Source organism: Meles meles, chromosome 10 (assembly GCF_922984935.1).
Source record: "Meles meles chromosome 10, mMelMel3.1 paternal haplotype, whole genome shotgun sequence".
NCBI lineage: Eukaryota > Metazoa > Chordata > Mammalia > Carnivora > Mustelidae > Meles > Meles meles.
The window spans coordinates 107,980,178-107,993,193 of record NC_060075.1 but is presented as its reverse complement, the minus strand read 5'-3'; the positions used below and the strand labels follow the sequence as shown (position 1 = coordinate 107,993,193).

The 13,016-nt window shown below is 42.9% G+C and overlaps 1 protein-coding gene and 1 pseudogene across 2 annotated transcripts in view; both read left to right on the top strand.

Annotated features, from left to right (window-relative positions):
* The window catches only part of LOC123951572, a 36,455-nt pseudogene extending 27,807 nt beyond the window's left edge, over positions 1–8,648 (top strand).
* The window catches only part of RALA (RAS like proto-oncogene A), a 75,579-nt gene that overhangs the window by 33,330 nt on the left and 29,233 nt on the right, over positions 1–13,016 (top strand). The window lies entirely within an intron of this gene.

Sequence of the window (13,016 nt, the reverse complement as noted above, 5' to 3'; positions counted from 1 at the left end):
CATTACTTAACCCAAGGCCACATGCCTAATTCTGTGCTTTCTTCTAGAAGTTTTGCTATTTTAGGTTTTACATGTAAGAATGGTCCAATTTGAGTTAACTTTTGTATATGGTACTTTCCTTTTTTTTTTTTTAAACGTACGGATGTCATAGTTGTCCAGTATCATTGTTGAAAAGACTGTCCTTTTTGTACTGCATTGCCTTTTGCACCTTTGTCGACAGGGGTCAAAAACTGAACGACCCACTTGTCCACCAGGCGGTGGATGGATAAACGAGTAGTCGTAGTGTATCCGTACAGTAGAGTGCCGTGCAGAGTAGAAGGAAAAGAAGGGCTGCTGATACAGGCAACAACAGGGATGTATCTCAGAATTATGTGGAGCGCAAGAAGCCCGAGGGATGCATATTGCATAATTGTAGAAAGTCTAGAAAGTGCTAATTAACCTATATAGAAAATAATTCAATGAATGAATGTATGTAATGTATGTAATTCAATGTATTAAGGAGGGTGACAATGGAAGGGGAGATTACAGTGGGTCAGACTTCAAATACGTGCAGTTTTTTATATGTTACACCTCAATAAAGCTGTTACAAATAAAATTCCAAAAATTTTATAGAATAATACAGTAAACTACATATTGATAGCTAAAATTTTTCTTTTCTTATTCCTTTATCTTTTCTTCATAAAATAACTCCCGCTTTGTTATTCCTATTAAAAAATGGTGTGTAGGAGCACCTGGGTGGCTCAGTGGGTTAAGCCTCTGCCTTCGGCGCAGGTCATGAGCTCAGGGTCCTGGGATTGAGTCCCACATCAGGCTCTCTGCTCAGCGGGGAGCCTGCTTCCCTCTCTCTCTGTCTGCCTCTCTGCTTACTTGTGATCTCTCTGTCAAATAAATAAATAAATAAAATCTTTAATAAATGGTATGTAGTTCTTAATATAGCATTCAGAAAATGTGATTTGTAAACTCACTTCAAGTATACCTTCTACTTCTTTACTCAAGTCCTTATGTGATGTCAGTTCCTATAAGGTCTGTTATCTTTCCTTATTACCATTGTTCAACTGCATACAACCCACTTTACTATCCATTTAACTCAAACTCCCCCAAATGTCCACACGTATTTCACTAGTAGAAACTGAAAAATGCATAGGATCAAGATATATAAGGTTTAAGGGGAGAAGTATAAAAAGGGAAATAATCAGGGGCAGATGACATACGGAGACAGTATTACAGAATTTAGACTTTAACCTAAGAGCACTATGGAATCTTAGGCCATGTCAGACTAATTTCCCTTTTAATGTGATAGACTGTGTTTACATAAAGAGGCAGGCAATATTAACAATGAGGGGCTTTGTGTCAGTCTCTTTGGTATTTTAGTTAATATGTAGTTTGGGGGGGAGGTGGTGGCAGGGTCAGTACTCTTCTTCTGATACTTTAATTTATCCCCAGGCTTTGTACATTATAGTTGCATCCTGTCAAGTGAAATATAGCTAATAATTCAAAGTTCAGAACTACCTGAATTTTCTTGCTTCTGAGAGCTTCTTGGATTTAGGAGAATGACAGCTATATTTAGGCTTAAGAATTTAGTCTACTGGAATTAAATACAGGCTTCATGTATTCATCCTTACTGTTTTTCAGTATGAAGTCTTATAAAATAGAATGTAAGTGGTTTTAATATTTTATTTTTCTTCCTTTCAAACCTTTAGAGTCAAGGTTCACTGATTTGGGATTAGTTACCATTCTCGGTTAAGGCATTAGGCACTAATTCTCAATGACAGCAAGAGATGGCAAGAACCCAGAAAGGAAAAAGGTGATTTATGAGCAGTGGCCAGTTTTCTGGCAACTGGAATGCTCTGTTGTTATAGTGAGTTTATGGTTAGAAGTTTCTTTGTCTTCATACAGCACCTGTCACTGCCTAACCAAGACCATGTTTTTCAACACGTGGCATAACCTGAAACTACTAAATCATATGAGACCAGTCCTTCAGGAGGTTAGTTGAACTCAGTCCTCCAGTAGGATGGATTGGTGACTGTGGAAGCCTGTAAGTGGTTACCAGTTACTAGCGAAATAAACATGCTGAGCCCTTGAACTGAACCGTTGATTTTGGGATAGAGCAAACGAATAAGGATAAGGAATAGTGGCTTCAAAAGTCATGTGAGTAGGGCGCCTGGGTGGCTCAGTGGGTTGGGCCGCTGCCTTCGGCTCAGGTCATGATCTCGGGGTCCTGGGATCGAGTCCCACATCGGGCTCTCTGCTCAGCGGGGAGCCTGCTTCCCTCTCTCTCTCTCTGCCTGCCTCTCTGCCTACTTGTGATCTCTCTCTCTCTCAAATAAATAAATAAAAAATCTTTAAAAAAAAAAAAAAAAAAAGTCATGTGAGTAACCCAGTGATTTCACGTCTGCTCTAACTACACTGACGCAGATACACAGATTCTGCTGGATCGTTACCATCCTGGGTCAGTTTGTTTTAACTCTACCACAGCTTCCTGTGGAATTTCTTACAAGTGACTTAACTCTTCTCTAGCCCTGACTACTTCTTAGGAAAAATGAGAGAATTGACTATTTTAAGACTTCCTTCTGTAGTTCTTCAATTATATTGTATTGACTTGACTTAACATCTTACAGTGAAACTTCTGGGTAAAAATGGAAATGACTTTTTAAGTCCCATCACATATAAAACTGGAAGAACTAGGCTAGTATACCAAAGGGGATATTGTATTGAATGAGGTCCCTAAGGAAATCTTTCTGTGGGGCCTGGACCTTCCAGATGTTATCTCTTTGATTATCAGAGATGATAATGACATGCCAAAACTTTGCTTCTTACCCCCAGTTTGAATCCAGGTGCACATGCTTAGTGTTTTCATTTTAATACATGGTTGGTTTTGGGTGATAACAGTTTATTTTTTTTTTTTAAAGATTTATTTATTTGACAGAGAGAGATCACAAGTAGGCAGAGAGGCAGGCAGAGAGAGGGGAAGGAAGCAGGCTCCCTGCTGAGCAGAGAGCCCGATGCGGGGCTCGATCCCAGGACCCTGAGATCATGACCTGAGCCGAAGGCAGAGGCTTAACCACTGAGCCACCCAGGCGCCCCTGGGTGATAACAGTTTAAAGAGATGGGAAGCTTTGTTGTAAATGGGCCTGCTACCCAGCCTACGATTCTCGACCATTCCTGATGAGCCCTGACCTTGCCCAATCAGCTCCTTCTACCCACTCTCGCCCACAGCCAGCCCCCACCCCCAGAGTAATAGGACAGGCATTCTGCTCTGTGTTCTGGCTGTTAGACATGTTGGAAATGACTGAGGAGGCTTATCCTTCCTTGACCACATAGACAGTCGCTATTGTGGGAGTCATTTTAAATTAATGTTGTCCAGTCTCTTCTTCTGCCTCCAGACATAATGATGATTTGCCCTCTGGTATCATCCCTGACCACTCCTCCTCTTCGCAGCTGCCTTTCTTACCTTCTCACTTCCCCATACAAAGTCTGGGTATATTTTTGCCCACTTCTTCACTAGTGTTAGGAAACTTGGAGCAATAGGTGTGCAGAATTTAGTGCCTGGTACAAAGTAGTATATTCAGTAAATGTTAGCTGTTTTTAGTTGCAGCCACTTTCTATTAAATGAATCATATGAAACTGCTGTTTTATAAGTAAAAAAAGAAATCTAATGTTGGCAGTTTTATATATATTTATATAGATCTATATAAATATAGATTTATGTATCTTTATAGATACAGAGAGTGATGGTTTTTAACCAGGATGCGAATTAGAATTATCTAGTCAGCCTTTTATAGTATGTAAATATACACCAGCCCCATCCCAGCCTATTGAATCAGGATCTTCATGCATGGGTCCTGGATAAGTCCCTTTTTTTTTTCTTTTTTCTTTTTTTTAAGAGAGGGAGCATGAGCGGCGGGGGGTGGGGGGTGGGGGTGGGGGGGGCAGTGCACAGAGAAAGAGAGAATCCCAAACAGGCTCCACACCCAGTGTTGAACCCACTGCTGGGCTCAGTCTCACAACCCTGAGATTATGACCTGAGCGGAAATCAAGTCTGGCACCCAATCGACTAAGCCACCCAGGTGCCCCCTGGGTAAATGTATTTTTTTTAAGATTTATTTATTCATGAGACAGACAGGGGCAGAGGCAGAGGGAGAAGGAGGCTCCCTGCTAGCAGAGAGCCCGATATGGGACTCAAATCCCAGGACCCTGGGATCATGAGCTGAGCTGAAGGTAGATGCTTAACCCACTGAGCCACCCAGGTGCCCCATGAGTAAAGCATTTTTAAAAAGCTCCCCAGATGATTCAAATTCATATTTCTACTAAAATACCTGTCAGAGAATCTTCCTTTCAGATTGTTTTCTTTTAATGTACAGGTTCTTTTCTACAGACCTGTATGTTTCTCATGTAATCCATTTTCTGTCATCAATTAAACTTTATTTTTATGACTCCTCAAATTATTGTCATTTTTAACTTCAAGATATGATCAGATCTCGAATTAAGATTTATCAGTATTTGATCTTGGGAAGGAAAATCTAGGTGCTATAGGATGTTTTCATGATTTTCAAGGAACTTCCAGGTCTTTTTCCCCCCCCCATTATGAAAGATCACTTCACATTATTTTTCATGCAACTTAAATGTAGGATTTTACACTTTTCCAACATACTTTTGCCTTTTCACGCAAAAGAGAATTAGTAGTAGTAAGGCCACAATTCAGATCAACCTACTTTGACTCACCTGACTCTCAGTGGCAGCTCACCCACATACTGTAATGTAGCCAAGAGAAAATGGTGGGAGTTTCTTTGACAGCAGCTTTCTTCCTTCACTGATAGTAATTCGTTTCTTGTTCTCTTATTGTTAACCAGTGTTTGAAATTTCTGGTAAGTGGTTTCTAGATGAGCCCAGAATTACGAGCAAAATTTCTGTTAGTTCATTGACCGCTGTAGACAAAATATTAAAACGCCGAAGAGAGAATTCTGGGCTCTTTTCTACCTCCCGCCACTGTGTTCTCTCTGACTTGCATGCCTCCCTCATGAAGTGGGGTTGCTCTAGTGGCATACATAGTTTCTTAAAATACGGAGAAGTCTGCGTTCAGTGTGGCTCCTCAAGGGAAGTGACTCTCAGATTTGTACAGCACTTCATTAAAGTGTATGTATACACTAAACAACATGCAGCCTTTGCTTAGTTACCTCAGATTTTTTTCTGAGGACGGAATATTGCATTTTACCTAATGTCTTTTTCTTTTCTCTTCTGTTGGTTATATGGGTTTTCTCATTTGGCTTATTCATGTGATTAGATCTTACTCTAGCATTCTCAGTATTAAGCTGTTAGTATTTCTGGGATATAACACATTTAACTGTAATGGATTATACATTACTAAGAGGTAAAAATGAGGTATTTATATTTTATGAAATGTCTGTTCTTTTTTTTTTTTTTAAAGATTTTTTTATTTGTTTATTTGACAGATCACAGGTAGGCAGAGAGGCAGGCAGAGAGAGAGAAGAGGAGGCAGGCTCCCCGTTGAGCAGAGAGCCCGATGTGGGGCTTGATCCCAGGACCCCGGGATCATGACCTGAGCCAAAGGCAGAGGCTTTAACCACTGAGCCACCCAGGCACCCCGAAGTGTCTGTTCTTTAATGAGATTAAAATGTGGCCTTCTTTTTGGTATGATTGCTGCCATTTAGTACCCCTGGCTTTTATTACCCAAATGAGATGATTAGGGTCGCTTTTCTGTGCTACCCATGAGAATTATCTCTTTAGGTTTAAGAGAAATTGCCTTTAAACCTATCTGGGGCCCGGGGCTCCTGGGTGGCTCAGTCAGTTGAGCTTCCAACTCTTGGCTGTGGCTCAGGTCATGATCTCGCGGTTGCGGGGTCGAGGCCCATGTCCAGCTCTGTGCACAGTGCGGAGTCTGCTTCAGATTCTTTCTCCCTCTCCTTCCCCCTTGCCACTCCCCACTCACTCACTCTTTCTCTTGAAAAAATAAAATCTTTAAAAAACAAACAAAAACTGTCTGGGGCCCAGGCCCTGTAGAAGGTCATTCTTACCAGTTTCTTCCATAGTGGTAATAAAGTTTAGATGGTAAACACTTAGGATCTAGATTTTTTAAAAATCCTGGCTTCACACCAACAGTGTGATTTTGAACACCTTCTCAAGGCTCTCTGTGGCTGAGCTGTAAAATGTGGGTTATAGTTTTAATGTCCTTTAAGAGTTTCTTGAGATAATCAAGTAGTTGAAAAAGTGTCCAACTTAAATACTCAATAAATGAAAATATTTATTTTTCCTGCAGTGTTACTGTCTTATCTTCAGGTTTTGTTTTTTTTTTTTTATTTCCCTTTTATTCTTTTTCCTGCTTTCCTTGGAATTTTTCTCCCAGTTTCTTGAACCATATGATCAATTGAATGCTCTGTATGAGATAGTTCTAGTGAGGCGTCTGGATGGCTCAGTCAGTTAAGTGGTCAAGCATCTGCATTGGGCTCAGATCCAGATCCCAGAGTCCCAAGATTGAGTCCTGTGTGGGTCTCCCTCCTTGGCAGAGAGTCAGCTTCTCCCTCTGTGCCGTAGCCCCCATCCCCTGCCCTGCTCCTCTGCTCATTCTCTCTCTCAAATAGATAAGTAAAATCTTATAAAAAAGATAAGGTAGTCCTAGAAGAAGATAAAATTCAAAAATATTAAGTTACCACACAGGCGACTTTTCCCACTTGTGTCTTCACTCTCCAAGTCTTATATGAGGAGTACATGTTGCTTTTTATAATAATGAAAAATTTAGTGAAAGAGAAGCACACATCCAATGTCATGTATGTATGTGTGTATGGGCAGTTGATCAACACTAATGGTAACATTAAGAGTACTCGACAGCATTCAAGACAGCCTTCAGAAATGAGCCTGTGGTTAAGTTCCTGGGTGGTTCAGTCAGTAAGCGTTTGCCTTTAGCTCAAGTCATGATCCCAGGGTTCTGGGATCGAGCCCAACATTGGGCTCCTGCTCAGTAGGAAGCCTGCTTCTCCTTCTCCCACTGTTCCCTCTCTCGATGTCTCTCTGTCAAGTAAATAAATAAAACCTTTAAAAAGAAAGCAGGAAAAGAAATCAGCCTATGGTAAACAGATTTGCAAAGGAGAATCTAGTTGATAAATACTCAAGCTGTTATTAAACATAAGTTCAGATTGTCTATTTTTATATTCATTGTTAGAGTTTTTAATGAAAAACAGTGATTTTCCTGGTGTTTTGCTGCGTCATACAGTAAGCATCATAGAATACATACTAGAAGCTTAATGAGACTCCATGGATGCCTCGTGCCATGCGTGATTGCAAGTCAGAGTTTCAGAGGTTACCAGTTTCTCCTTTCTTTCTGTGTTTTGAATGACTACCTGCTATTATTTAAGAATTGTCTGCTGGCCCTCTACTCCGCCTTGCAGCTCCCCCACTGCCTTCTCTCCACCCACCTTGACCTTGCTGCACACCCCAACGGGCGTACTGTCCCGGTTCATTGCCACCTTCCACCTAGGCCTCTCTCTGCGGTCTCTGCCAAAGCCAGCTCCTGGTGGACCCATGTGGAAATGGGACTTCCAGACCCCATCCTGGGAGTCCCAGAAGCCAGAAGCCTTTCAGAGAGACAGCAGCAAAAAGATGAATCTGGGAGTTGGTGCCTACTGGATGGTAATGGAAAGCCTTATGTGCTTCTCAGTGTCGAGAAGGCAGAGGCCCAGACTGCTCCAAAATATTTGGACAAGAATACCGGCATGTCATGAGACTTGCTGAATTTTGTAAGGCAGCTGCAGAACTAGCCCTGGGTAAGAACAACCCAGTGCTGAAAGGTAGCAGATAGGTCACCCTGAAGACCATTTCTGGAACTGGGGCCTTGAGGATTGGAGCCAGTTTTCTGCAAAGATTTTTTTAAGTTCAGCCAAATATCTTCTTGGGGAATCATCCTGGGGAAATCAGGGATGCTGGCGTGCAGCCCCAAGGTTAATTGATATGATAACCCTAAGACATGCAGCTTTGACTTCACAGACACTATGGAGAACATTCTGAAAATGCCCCCAGCAAAGTGTTCGTCTGCATGCTTGTGTCCACAGACCCATGGAGTGGACCCTCACCCTGAGCAGTGGAAGGAAATTGCAACGGTGGTGAGGAACAGTTTCTTTGACATGGCCTCCCAGGGCTTTGCTAGCAGTGATGGCAACAAGGACGCCTGCGCTGTACGCCACTTCGTCGGACAGGGCATTCCTGTTGGTCTCTGCCAGTCTTGTGCCAAGAACAGGGGCCTGTATGGAGAGCACAGGGGAGCCTTCACTGTGGTCCGCCAAGAAGCTGACACAGTCAGAAGGGCGGAGTCACAGTTAAAGATCTTGATCCATCCAATGTATTCCAACCCTCCCTGAGCCTTGGGGCCCAGATTGCCTGGACCATCTGGTCAGCCCCAGCCACGAGGCAGGAAAAACAAGGCATGGCCCACAGCATCGTGAGCCTGCGGACTTCACTGGTCTCCAGCCTCAAGGAGGGCTGCTTCCACACCGGCAGCACATCACTGACCGGACTGGCGTGTTCCGTTTCACAGGACTAAGGCTCAAGCAGGCTGAGAGGCCAAGGAGTTCTCCGCCTGAATGACAGAGGATGGCCGCACCTCTGTGGCAGGGGGCTACCCTGCCCATGCCTTTCACTAGGTCACCACGTCATTTCCCTGGTGAGAGGAAACACAGACAACCTTCCCATCTGCAGCCTCCACTGTTGTGAGGTTCACATGGAGGAAGGAGGAGGGCGGGTGGTGGCCCGCCCGTCATTTCTTTCAACCGCAGGACTTAACACTTGCCACCGAATGTGTTTCTTAGAAAAGGACATGTTGTGAGATAGGGCAGAGGCATCTGTGGCCGGTGTCTGAAGCTTTGTGGCTCAGAACTCAACTCCTGCCCATCCGTTAACTCCAGCTGTTCCGAAAGAGTTTACGTGTACAAGCAAGAAATAGCCCCAAACAAAACAGAACACCTGTTGATCATGCCATTGCGACATTCCAGAAGCTTTCGCTGCTGCACATGATGCTGTTGGGGGCAGCTCTGTAGATCCAGCATGAGCACAGCACCCACGGGAGGTGTTGCGGGAAGACGTGCTCGGCATTAGCAGGCAGCCTCGGGCTCGTCCTCCCGTGACTGCGCGGACCGACCCGCAGACCCCGTTCCAGAAATCGTGGTGCACGAAAACCAGCAAGTATGCTTCCCCTGCCGCGCGGAAAACAAAGATGGTATTTCCTGCTTTACTTCATAAAGAGAATAGGCTCTTCTTTTTAATGCTTTCAGGCATTTAATGTTCCAGTCTTCTCCCTTAGCATTGCTGTTCTTTTCATCAGGCACAGAGATCTGTACCAAGCCCAGGTTCTCATCCTGTCCTACTGCTTGACCGACTGTCAACCCTGTCCTATAGGGCTTTGTTCGGTGTCTTCTTCAGTGATTGATTGTCTCCCCTTGGGATGCCGCCTCTGCCCAGTTGGACCTCCTCCTTCCTTCAGTACAGCCGTCAGTCTCTCATCTCACCTCATGAGCGGGCGATGCAGGGCAGAACCAGAAAAGATCGGAGTATCCTGGCTCCGCTTGTAACCTGTGTGTGCTGCCAGCCACACTCGGGCTCCACATTTCCCTTTGGAAAGATAACCGCCACCTGCTCCAGTCACCTAGACTCAGTACAGCCTGGTTTCTCTGTGAAAGTATCTATAGACCACCCCCCCCACTGCCACCGAATAAAAATAAGTAAAACCATTGGCTATTCAACCACATTTCCATAAAGTAGAACTCAGCAGGTGGTCTAGGAAAGAGCTGTAGTAGAGGTCAGTTGGTACAAAGGTTTTCTTTATTGCCGTAGAGTTAATCTTTAGCTTTAAATTCCTGGTTTATGGGGTGCCTGGGTGGCTCGGGTGGTGAAGCATCTCCCTTCAGCTCAGGTCATGATCCTGGCACTTGGAGGATCCAGCCCCGTGTTGGACTCCCTGCTGGGCCAGGAGTCTGCTTCTCCCTCTCCCTCTGCCCCTCCCCGTTTGTGCGTGCTCGCTCGCTCTCTCTCTCAGATACATAAAATCTTAAAGAAAAATAAATTCCCGGTTTATAAAAATAGTTTCAGTACTTCATTTGCAGAGCATGAGTGATCAATATGGCCCTTTGTAAATTCCTAGTTTTAGCTAACCTGTCTCAATGCTATAAAGAAAACATTTTTTTTTTAAAATCACTTCAACACTTCTCTATAGCAGCAGTGAAGACCACTGGCTCTCCTTTCTCTTTTCTCCCACTTGTGCCTCACTCCTACGCCATTTCTGTGCCAGAATTTGCCTAATCTTAACTTTTTTATTCATGATTATTTGGTCACTCATTTCCGGAAACCTATTTATTCTTAAAATTGGTGCTGGATACTTGTATTCTTTAAAACTGATGCTAATTTGGGGCACCTGGGTGGCTCAGTCAGTTAAGCATCTGCCTTTGCCTGAGGCCATGATCCCAAGGCCTTGGGATTAAGCCCTGTGTCATGGTTGCTGCTGAGCAGGGAGTCTGCGTGTTCCTCTCCTCCTGTCTACCCACCCCCCACCCCCAGCCCATGCTCTCTCGCTTGCTCTCTCTCAAATAAGTAAATAAATAACCTTAAAAGATAAAACTGAGGTTAATTTTAATTAGATGTCTTTAATGAGATTTTCGTAATTCCTGAATTTGAAATATTTTGGGATTTCAAGGAAGTCCCCAAGGATTTTGACTCAGGTTTGTGTAAGTGAAAGCCAGTAGACCCACTCCTCTGTGTCAAGGAGGGCTCCCAGTGAAATGACAGAGGAAAATAAAATTTACAGACAGAAATTTGTAAATTTGCAACAGCACTGAGAATGGGAACAGATGGAGTGACCATCAACAAAGCAGAGACTTTCCAGGTTTTGGAAGACAGAAAACAGATGGCATTGATGGATGAACCGGGCTGGAGGAAGCCCCAATCCGGCATACCCAGGAGCACAGCCTGCAAGGGCAAGAGGCTTGATGCTGAGTTGGGAGGAACAGAGCAGAAGAGATGACAGGACATGGTATTACATATGTATGTGTTAAGAGTTAACTGGATAATCCCTGCCCATACACCCAGCCTATACAACACTGGTTCCCATGGTAATTTTGGAAATCGATGTTCAAAAAAGTTTCCTTTTAAACCCTCAGCCTGAGGAGGACTCGGAGTTCCAGTGAAAGTGTTAGTGACCCAAGGTAAACTCTCCTTGGTTTGATATTTGGGGAGAAATCCAACCTGTCATGCTGTTCCTTGCCCAAGAACCCTGAAGTGAAGTTTTTCTGTTAAAATACCAGTGAACCGGGGCGCCTGGGTGGCTCAGTGGGTTAAAGCCTCTGCCTTCGGCTCAGGTCATGATCTCAGGGTCCTGGGATTGAGCCCCGCATCAGGCTCTTCTCAGCAGGGAGCCTGCTTCTCCCTCTCTGCCTGCCTCTCTGCCTACTTGTGATCTCTGTCTGTCAAATAAATAAAATCTTAAAAAAAATAAAATAAAATACCAGTGAACCTAGAGTTTCCAGATCTGTAACGGGAAGTAGGTCACCCACCACCAGTGGAAATGGCCTGGGGAAGCTAGAGGAAAGAAAGCCTAGCCAGTGGTGACATGAAATTATATAAAATGTACAATACTATTGCCGGATTAGTACAGGATATGAATTAACAGTTCACAAAATAACTAAATGGAAAAGATATTCATCCTCTTCATGTAATCAAAGACGGAATAGAAATAACAATGAGATCTTTTTCCTAATATATAATGAGCAGATTTTTTAAAGCAGGTTTTTTTAAAAGAATACCAATTGCTAACAGAAACGTTTGAACAATTGTACAGCCTTTTTGAAAAGGAGTTGGACATTATGCCTAATAAACCTTAAACAGTCCATTCATTCATTTCTGTTTCTTGGACTCTACCTCATGAAAAGCATTTTAAATGTAGAAATAAATGGTCATTCATTGTTACACTGAAGAATTCTAACTGGCTATAATGTCTTCTATTACAACACTTGGTAAGAAAACTGATGTACATCTACAGAATGACTATTAAATAGTCATAAGAATTATAACCGTCGGCCAAGAAAACACTGAAAACCAAGTGTGACTTAAGTGGAAAGGGATGCAGAAGCAAACTTGTGTATTGCAACTTGACCTCTTCCCATCATGTCTCTGTACTTGAGTATGACTCGCTTATCTCTGCGCCCATCCTCTACCATGCCTGGCATGGTACCTGACTCTCAGTAATTATGTGCTTACTCAGAAGATGGGCGTAGGAAAAAGAAACGGGAAGGAAATCCAGAAATAAGCCAAAAGATCAGAGAAGCCACTTTACACAGAGAGAGCTAACTTACTAATGAAACATGCGTTAGAAAGTGGAATTTAAAAGATGTCTTCATGTGAAATTAGATTCCTTTAAAATATTTCATGTGTTCATGACTGTTTACTGTTAAACTTTTTGTATTCTAATATGTACGGCTTTTTTTTTTTATGATTGACTTACTTATTTTAGAGAGTGCGCAGGGAGAGGGGCAGAGGGGGAGAGAGAGAAAGAAACTCAAGCAGACTCCATGCTGAGTGTGGAGCCCAACACTGGCTCCATCCCACAACCCCAAGATCACGACCCAAGCCAAAACCAAGAGTCAGTTGCCTAACTGACCATACCTCCCAGGCACCCCACTAATATCTAGGTTTGATATGTCTTATTTGAATAATTTTTAAGCTGAATCATTCAGACATGATCAATTCAATTATTTTTTCTGGTTGCATTCTTTAACTTAGCAGAGCTTTCATAGACAATATGAGGTTCATAAACTATCAATAAGAGAAATTGTAATTTTATACATATATATATTTAATTTATAGCTCACACCCAGTGGAACGTAAAGCAGATATGTTACATACTTTTTTATTTGATCTGTTAAGCATCCAGGCTCTGAGTATTATTTCTTTTTTTTTTTTAAGATTTTTTATTTATTTGACAGAGATCACAAGTAGGCAGAGAGGCAGGCAGAGAGAGAAGGAAA